The sequence below is a fragment of the Lithobates pipiens genome, unplaced genomic scaffold (assembly GCF_037356315.1).
Source record: "Lithobates pipiens isolate NorthernLeopardFrog02 unplaced genomic scaffold, aLitPip1_a1.2 Scaffold_8, whole genome shotgun sequence".
Taxonomy (NCBI): Eukaryota; Metazoa; Chordata; class Amphibia; order Anura; family Ranidae; genus Lithobates; species Lithobates pipiens.
The window spans coordinates 304,373,918-304,381,726 of NW_027507903.1; the positions used below are offsets into that span (position 1 = coordinate 304,373,918).

Consider the following 7,809-nt stretch of genomic DNA (forward strand, 5'->3'; position numbering starts at 1 on the left):
GAATTCTCTACACACAATCGGACAAAGTCCGATCAGATCCTGTTGTCGGAAAATCTTATAGCCCTGCTCTAAAAACTTTGTTGGTTGGATATTCTGATGGAAACAGTCCGATGGAGCCCACACACGGTCGGATTGTCCGACAACTTGGTCCGATCGGACATTTTCCGTCAGACTGTCCGACCGTGTGTACAAGGGCTAAGAGATTGTTCACATTGTAAAACAGAAATAGAAGACGTGCACACCTAGTGCATTACCAGAGATAATTTAATAAGAAGAAATTTTAGTATAAAAGTGGGTACTCACAAAATGCAACTGACAAAAGGCCATAAACACAGTGCATGGAAATGCACAGAACACGGAGTACAGCTAGCGTGTTTCGGGGCACACCCCCTTCCTCAGAGCTTGGCTAAAGGCAGCACTCCACCCATGGCTAACATTTAAACTATAATAAGCAGCTGTGGTCTGTATGCATTATCCCAAGGGAAAGTCATTAGGAAATGTTCTAATACCCTTTAGAGGCAAGTGCGAAACCACAGACTTACAGGAAGAGCGACTGGATTGGGCAACATGGAAATCCCTCTTCAAAACTCTTGTGGCCCACTTTGTTGTGTTACTATCAGTTGTCGTTGTGCACTGAAGTATTCTTCTAAATCAATGGAACTGCATCAAGTGCCACGTGTTGTGGTAACATGTGGTAAACCGTGCTTTCTATTTAATATATATTATTTATAAAAATTACATTTACCTTCAAAAAAGCAACTTTTTCCATAGCTGACTCCACGCAACGGACATAGTGTTGAGCTTTACTTTTCTGAAAACAAATTGTAAATAGATCATATAACAAAGTAAGGGAAACAAATAAAAACACAAAAACAATAAAAGATAACTCAGAGGGCTGAAAACATTGTTTGAGATTTAAGTTAAGTTCACAGGAAACCTTAAAGTGTTTGTAAAGTCAGAAGGTTTTCTATCTTGATGCATTCTAGGGACTCTCTCTCCTCATTGGCTTAGGCGGCAATTTCTAACGCTTCACAAATTCTCCTATAGTGTTAGGATGGGTGTTAGCCCTTGTACACACGGTCGGAGATTCCAACAACCAAATCTGTCGGATTTTGTCCGTCAGATTTTGTCCGTCGGATCTTGTCCGAAACTGTTGCATACACACGGTCAGACAAAGTTGTCGAAAAATCCGATCTTTCAGAACGTGATGACGTAATTTCGTTACGATGGAACTACGTTCAGGCTAGTAGCCAATAGCTTTGATGTAGGAATTTGATCTGAGCATGCGTGGCACTTTGTCCGATCAGAATTTTCTACACATGATCCGAGTATGTCCTATCGGACCAGTTTGTTGGAAAATATTTCCAGCAAGTTGGAAAATTTGGTCTGACGGATATTTCAACGGAAACAGTCCGATGCATACCACACACAGTCGGATTATTCGACAACACGGTCCGATAGGACACATTCCGACGGATTCTCCAACCGTGTGTACAAGGGCTAAGACCCGCGTTAATGAACTTTAGTATGGGTGTTAGACTGGCATCAATAAGCATTAGTATGGGTGTTAAAGAGGAAGTAAACCCTGATGGGTTTACTTCCTCTTTTTTTCCCTGCAAAGGTAAAGCATAATGGACTACTATGCATCGCATAGTAGCTCATTATGTGTCACTTACCTGACACAGGAGCCAGCGAAGTCGCCGCTGTCCCCTGTAGTCCGCCGCATCCATGTTGCTTGTGGCGTCTCGCAGCTCCGACGAATCACAGCGGCGCAACCGCGATGACGTCACTCCCGCGCATGCGCACGGGAGTCGCGTCTCGCAGCTCCGCCGCTGCCATACGGCGAAGCCGCGATGACGTCACTCCCGCGCATGCGCACGGGAGTCGACAAATTTGGCAAATCCATTCCTGGATTTGCCGCATTTAGTGCGCCTGCGCGCCGCTGTCTACGGCGCATGCGCCGTAGACAGCGGTGCCCATTTTCGGGCAAATATCTCCTAAACCATATAGGTTTAGGAGATATTGCTTGGACCTACAGGTAAGCCTTAATCTAGGCTTACCTATAGGTCCAAGTTGTTTGGAAGGGTTTACTTCCTCTTTAAACTGGTATTGATGAGTTTTAGTATGAGCGTTAGACTGGCATTTTAGAAGCATGAATGATGAGTTAAAAACGTTCCTTATGCACAAGTTTGAAGCCTTTGATGAGCATTAATGCGTGTTGAAACTGCTCCACAATGGAAAGTGACATTACAAGAAATAAACGAATTTGAATGCACCGCAACCACGCCGCAAAAGCCTGCCAAAACGCTTGCCAAGCATTACTATAGACTTGAATGGAAGGCATTAAAGTCTTCAAATGCCTTCTGACTCGACATAGGGCTTAAATTTTGAAGCAAATTGACTCGACGCAAGACTAATGCTTCATGCTTTGATAATGTGAACAACCGTGTGTACTGTCCATTGTAACATTTGCATAGGCATTTGAGGGGCATTTTTAACACACCTCAAATGTCTGCTTTTAATGCCAGTATAGACTTAGCCTAAAACAGAACTTCACCCAAAAGGGGAAATTGTGCTCTTGCTCCTCCCCCCCCCAACTTCTCTAACATACGTGGCACATTTTTTGGGGGGGGGGGCGGGCACAAGGTTTTGACAGATACCTGCTCCCACTTCTGCACTGTGCAGTTGCTTGGGGAGAAAGCTGAATTCTTCCACCCTCACCCTGCCCACAGCATTCTAGGACAAATTTGAGGTCCCAAAAGACTGTGGAAAATGAACGGTGCAGCTCACACATGCACAGTTGGTAGCTGGCTGTGAAGCCACAAGGAGTCACAGCCAGCTGCCTACAGTTAAGATGGCAGTGCCTGGGACTGAAGAACAGTGAAAAAAATGGCTCAAGCGAGGACAGCAATGGATCCCTGGACAGGCAGTGTCTGTTTATTAAAAGTCAACAGCTACAGTTTTTGTAGTTCCTGACTTTTAATTTTCATGCATATGACTAAAGCTCTTTAAAGTGGTTGTAAAGGCTGAGGGCTTTTAAGCTTCATGCATTTTTTGCATGAAGGTAAAAAACCTTCAGTGTGCAGCTCCCAACTCAGCCCCCCTTAATACTTATCTAAGCCCAAGCTCCATCCAGCGATGTGCATGAGAGCCAAGGCTCCCCCTGATCTTTCCCTCCTCATTGGCTGAGATGCAGCAGCAGGACCCATGGGCTCCTCCTGATGTCAATCACAGCCAGTGAGGGGGAATAAGGGGGTGTGACTGAGCTGTGCTTTCTGTGTCTTATGGGCCCAGGAGCAAGCACGTACAAGTGCCCCCCATAGAAAGCTGGTTGCTATGGGGGCACTTCGCGGGGGGGGGGGCCAAAGTGCCATGGAGGACCCGAGCAAAGGTGGATCGAGGCTGCTCTGAGAAAAAATATTGCACAGAGAAGGTATGACACGTTTGTTATATTATGTTTACTTTACAAACATTTTAAAGAGGAAGTAAACCCTGATGAGTTTACTTCCTCTTTCATTCCCTGCAAAGGCAAAGCATAATGGACTACTATGCATCGCATAGTAGCCCATTATGTGTCACTTACCTGACACAGGAGCCAGCGAAGTCACTGCTGTCCCCTGTAGTCCGGCGCATCCATCTTCTCGTGGGTCTCGCAGCACCACCGCTGTCATTCGGCGAAGCCGCGATGACGTCACTCCCGCGCATGCGCACGGGAGCCGAGACGCGCAGCATCTTCGTTATCGAGAATGCCACGCTCAGTGTGCCTGCGCACCGCTGTCTGCGGCGCATGCGCCGTAGACAGCGGTGCCCGTCTTCGGGCAAATATCTCCTAAAACGTATAGGTTTGGGAGATATTTCTTGGACCTACAGGTAAGCCTTAATCTAGGCTTACCTGTAGGTCAAAGTGGTTTGTAAGGGTTTACAACCACTTTAAGGACTCTAGATTTCTAGTAGGAACAAAAGGTATTTTTCTGTACCTAGCCTAAAGAAAAGTAATACATCCACCACATCTTAGGACTGGCATATATTATATTTTTAAACAAATTATATTATATTATATTATACTTTTGTTCTTGGGTTTCGATATACTTTAATGACAATGTCTCAAGCAGCACCACATGCTTCTGAACTTTATATACATCTTAACCATATAAATAAAAAAAACTAATCACTCACATCCTCTATAATATGATTTTAAGAGCATTAATAGTTTTAATCCTACCCCTAGATACAATATTTTTGCATTTTCATACATCACTCCCGGGTTTACAAAAAATATCAAGAAATGGCAATTATCATATAGTATAAAAATGAAATAATATGGACTGATAATTTTTATTTTTTTTAATATATACATGTTTTTTTTCTTGACTGAAATGTTAAATCCTTTCTTTATTTTAATATACATTTTTTTAGTGGCATAAAAGATTTATAATATTTTTTTTTTTTTACTTTTCTGTCAGTCATAGCCATTGAAAAAGTCCCTGAACACTTATGATAAGGAGAACAAGATGCTGATTTAAGAGCGTCTTTTTATTATAATAGTTGCCTTGCAATGGCTACGCTATGGAATTTTGCAGTATGGCACCCACAGTGCTGGAGGGCAAACCACAAAGAACTTATTGATCATTCTTTTACCAGCCAGACAATATTAGAGGATAAGTCAAAGTGGTTCTAAAGGCTCCACCTTCTCTGTTCAATACCTAGTACAAGCAGGCAATTATGCAATGACAGGAAGAAACAATGAACTACCTGGAGCGCTGAACAGTGCCATGGTAGTGCCCTGGTCGATCACTGAGAACTAAAAGCCGTCAGCCACAAAGACAAATGACGATGGTACTTAAAGTTACCCCTTTTACAGAACTCTTTGAATGGATCATGCGGCTGGGTGGGAAGAGCCCAGGGAGAGCGCATTTTTTTTAAATTGTGACAGCGAGTGCAAGGAGAAGAACCCACACTCGCCATCACAATGGGGGATTGGGGGGGGTTAATCTGGGAGGTGTAGAAGTTGCTGCAACAGTAACATGTTACATGTTACACCCTGAACACAGGTGTAACATGTAACATGTTAAAACATTTGAACTTATTCTCGAACAATGCTTGAGGAAAATATTGATTTTAGGTTTAATTAAGGTGCATTTAATAAATCAAAAAAAAAATACTCTAGTGCATCTTCTAATGTAATGTTGGGGGGCATGCTTAAGGGGATGCAAATACTAGCTTTCAGAATGTCAGCTTTTACATCTTGAGTTTTTCTGGGGGGACATCGGGAAACAGTTTATAATTTTGTTTGTCTGGTGTTGAAAACCAAGAAACCAACTAAAAGTGGAAGTAAAACCTCCTATAGTTTTCAGCAAAGGAAGCTGCCATCTTGACCTATGTTTAATCTACAACTGCCATGATGCTGCACAACGGATCAGTTATGGCTCTAGCCATTGGATGGTTTGACAGTCTGGTTGAGAGCACAACCAATGGGAGAAATTAAACGGTTAAATGGATGGGTTTACTTCCTTTTTAAGTATTTATTACAAAATACTTATGAGTACTCATTAGAAATCACCCAGCAAATGACAATTCTTCAGTTCAGGAGGATGAATGTTCTGTGATACTTAGAAGTTTTAAGCATGAACACTCTAAATAAAAACCATACAATATACTATACAATACCAAAGCACAATAATATATGGGTTTCTTACTTCCAACGCATTGAGTTTAGAGGCCAGACCATTACTTGTTTCTAAAAAGAAATATTAGAAGATGTATTAATAGTGGAAAACCTACTAATAAAACTTTTTAAACAATATCTAATATGGGCAGCATAGTCACACAGTGGTTAGGTTAGCACACCTGCCTTGCAGCAGTGTGAATCCTATACTCCTTGTGCTTTCATTGGTTTCTCAGGTACTCCAATTTCCTCCCACTCTCTAAAGATTTGTTGATAGTTTAAATGGCTCCTATCTAAATTTGCCCTTATAAATTTGTGCTTGTGTGATAGTGTCTTGTTTGATGTGAATAAACAGTATGTAAGCACTGCATAAATGAATGGGGATATGTAAATACCTGTAATAATTTAAATAAGCATTACAGCTTTTATGAATGAAACAAGATCTATGAATAGAGGATAGGGAATGATTGAAAGGTTTACCCCCTCCATTCATAGACCCTATTTCATTCATAGAAGCTGTTGTAACGGCTTCTATGAAAGGAGGAGTTAGATGGAAAGGGTGAGCATAGTCGGGTACTCTTGATGAGAGCCTGTCATAGCTCCCTCAGTTCAGTTAAGCTCTGCTGCACCAGCAGATTATGGCGGCAAGGGTAAGGGAAGTAATGGTGTAGGAAGATTTATGCTAAACCTTGACACAGCAACACAAGGGACACATCTCACTGAAGCTAAGTAACAACTCTTGTGTCGATTTTTTTTTTTTTAAATCAAACTTAGGCTTTAAATGTTAACACACAGTAGTGCAATTATTTATATTTAGACCCTGAGGTACAGTTAAAGAATGTAAACCCAACATTTCATATTCATGATATGTGACTGCTGTACCATACACTTGTATTAAAAAGAATCCTGTTCTCTTTATATTGCTTCCTTTGTGTGAAATTCACAAGGTGCATGGTGCACAGAACCCTGGCCTCCGCCAATGATCAGACTTGTACTGACATACCCCCCTCCCTGCTGCACCACCATTTATTGGGAAGTTCAGTGGGAAATTGATCACTTATAAAAAAGGGAAAAAGTTATTTATAATGCATTTATGTCTATGTATGTATACACAAATGTTTTGCCTTTCAATTCTATTTTAAATTAAAAAGGTTGTTTTACAAGGTGAGGATTTACATATACTTTAAGCATTAGACCAAAACTATTATTCCTGTAGTTATACTCCCTTATTCGTTTTTGACCTGCGATCTTTGAGAAAAGCAGGAATGCATGTTTGTAATACTATACATAGATTTGAATAAAATTTTTATTGAGCTATATGTTAACCCATCCACTAAAATCTCATACAAGCTTTATCATGTTAAAGCAATTTCAAAAGTATTTTTTTTTTCAGCTTAGCTTTCTTTAAAATAATATCTGTCAATTTTTGCCATCAAGACACTGTTATAGGCTATCAATGGCCTGTCCCTGTCTCCCAGTTCTGCTTCTGCATTGTCACCCTATCAGAGCTTCTTCTTAAGAGGAATATATGCAGCTCTGTACATTGCAAAGGCATCTTTCACTGTTGTTACCATTAGTAAACTCATTTAAAATAATGGCATTCAGTAGCTGAATCCTTGCAGACAGTCAGTAGCATCAAATGAGCTGCAGGAACTCAGCAATGCTGATGTGCAAAAAAAAAAAAAAAAAAAGAAAAGAAAAAGAAAAAAAAAAACTATGCACAGTGATTTAGCGGATTGTCATTGATGTAAGGTTTCCATCTACTTCAAATATTAAAATATTAAAAGATACATTGTCAAGAGCTGCTCTTACCAATAAAGCTGGAGATGCCCAAAAGAAGGAAAATCACAGCAATCTTCATGATGGTGCAAAATGTGTGTAAAGCTATTAAACTTACAGTAGAATGTAATTGCTCTCTGAAGTCTAAAGCATTTACCATCCCCTTTATATACATCCAGAATGATGCTTAAGGCAGATCTTGTCATCTTCCTTGTTTGTTGATTGGCAAGGAATTAATTATTGTCAGAATTCCAACATCCTATGACAAGGATGTTGTGACATATTTATGTATTATTCAGAGAACATGCATTTGTTCTAATTTAGTAGGATCTAATTATTTAAACCAACATTCCTTTTTATACACA

The 7,809-nt window shown here is 40.6% G+C and overlaps 1 long non-coding RNA gene across 1 annotated transcript; it reads right to left on the reverse strand.

The window, feature by feature from the left end:
• Positions 1-745: 745 nt before the first annotated feature.
• LOC143960841 (uncharacterized) lies at positions 746-7,575 on the reverse strand. Its single transcript, XR_013270380.1, has 3 exons — positions 7,478-7,575; positions 5,697-5,737; positions 746-811 (listed from the first exon to the last, which is right to left on the reverse strand). It is a non-coding gene; the product is annotated as an uncharacterized LOC143960841 (long non-coding RNA).
• Positions 7,576-7,809: the final 234 nt, after the last annotated feature.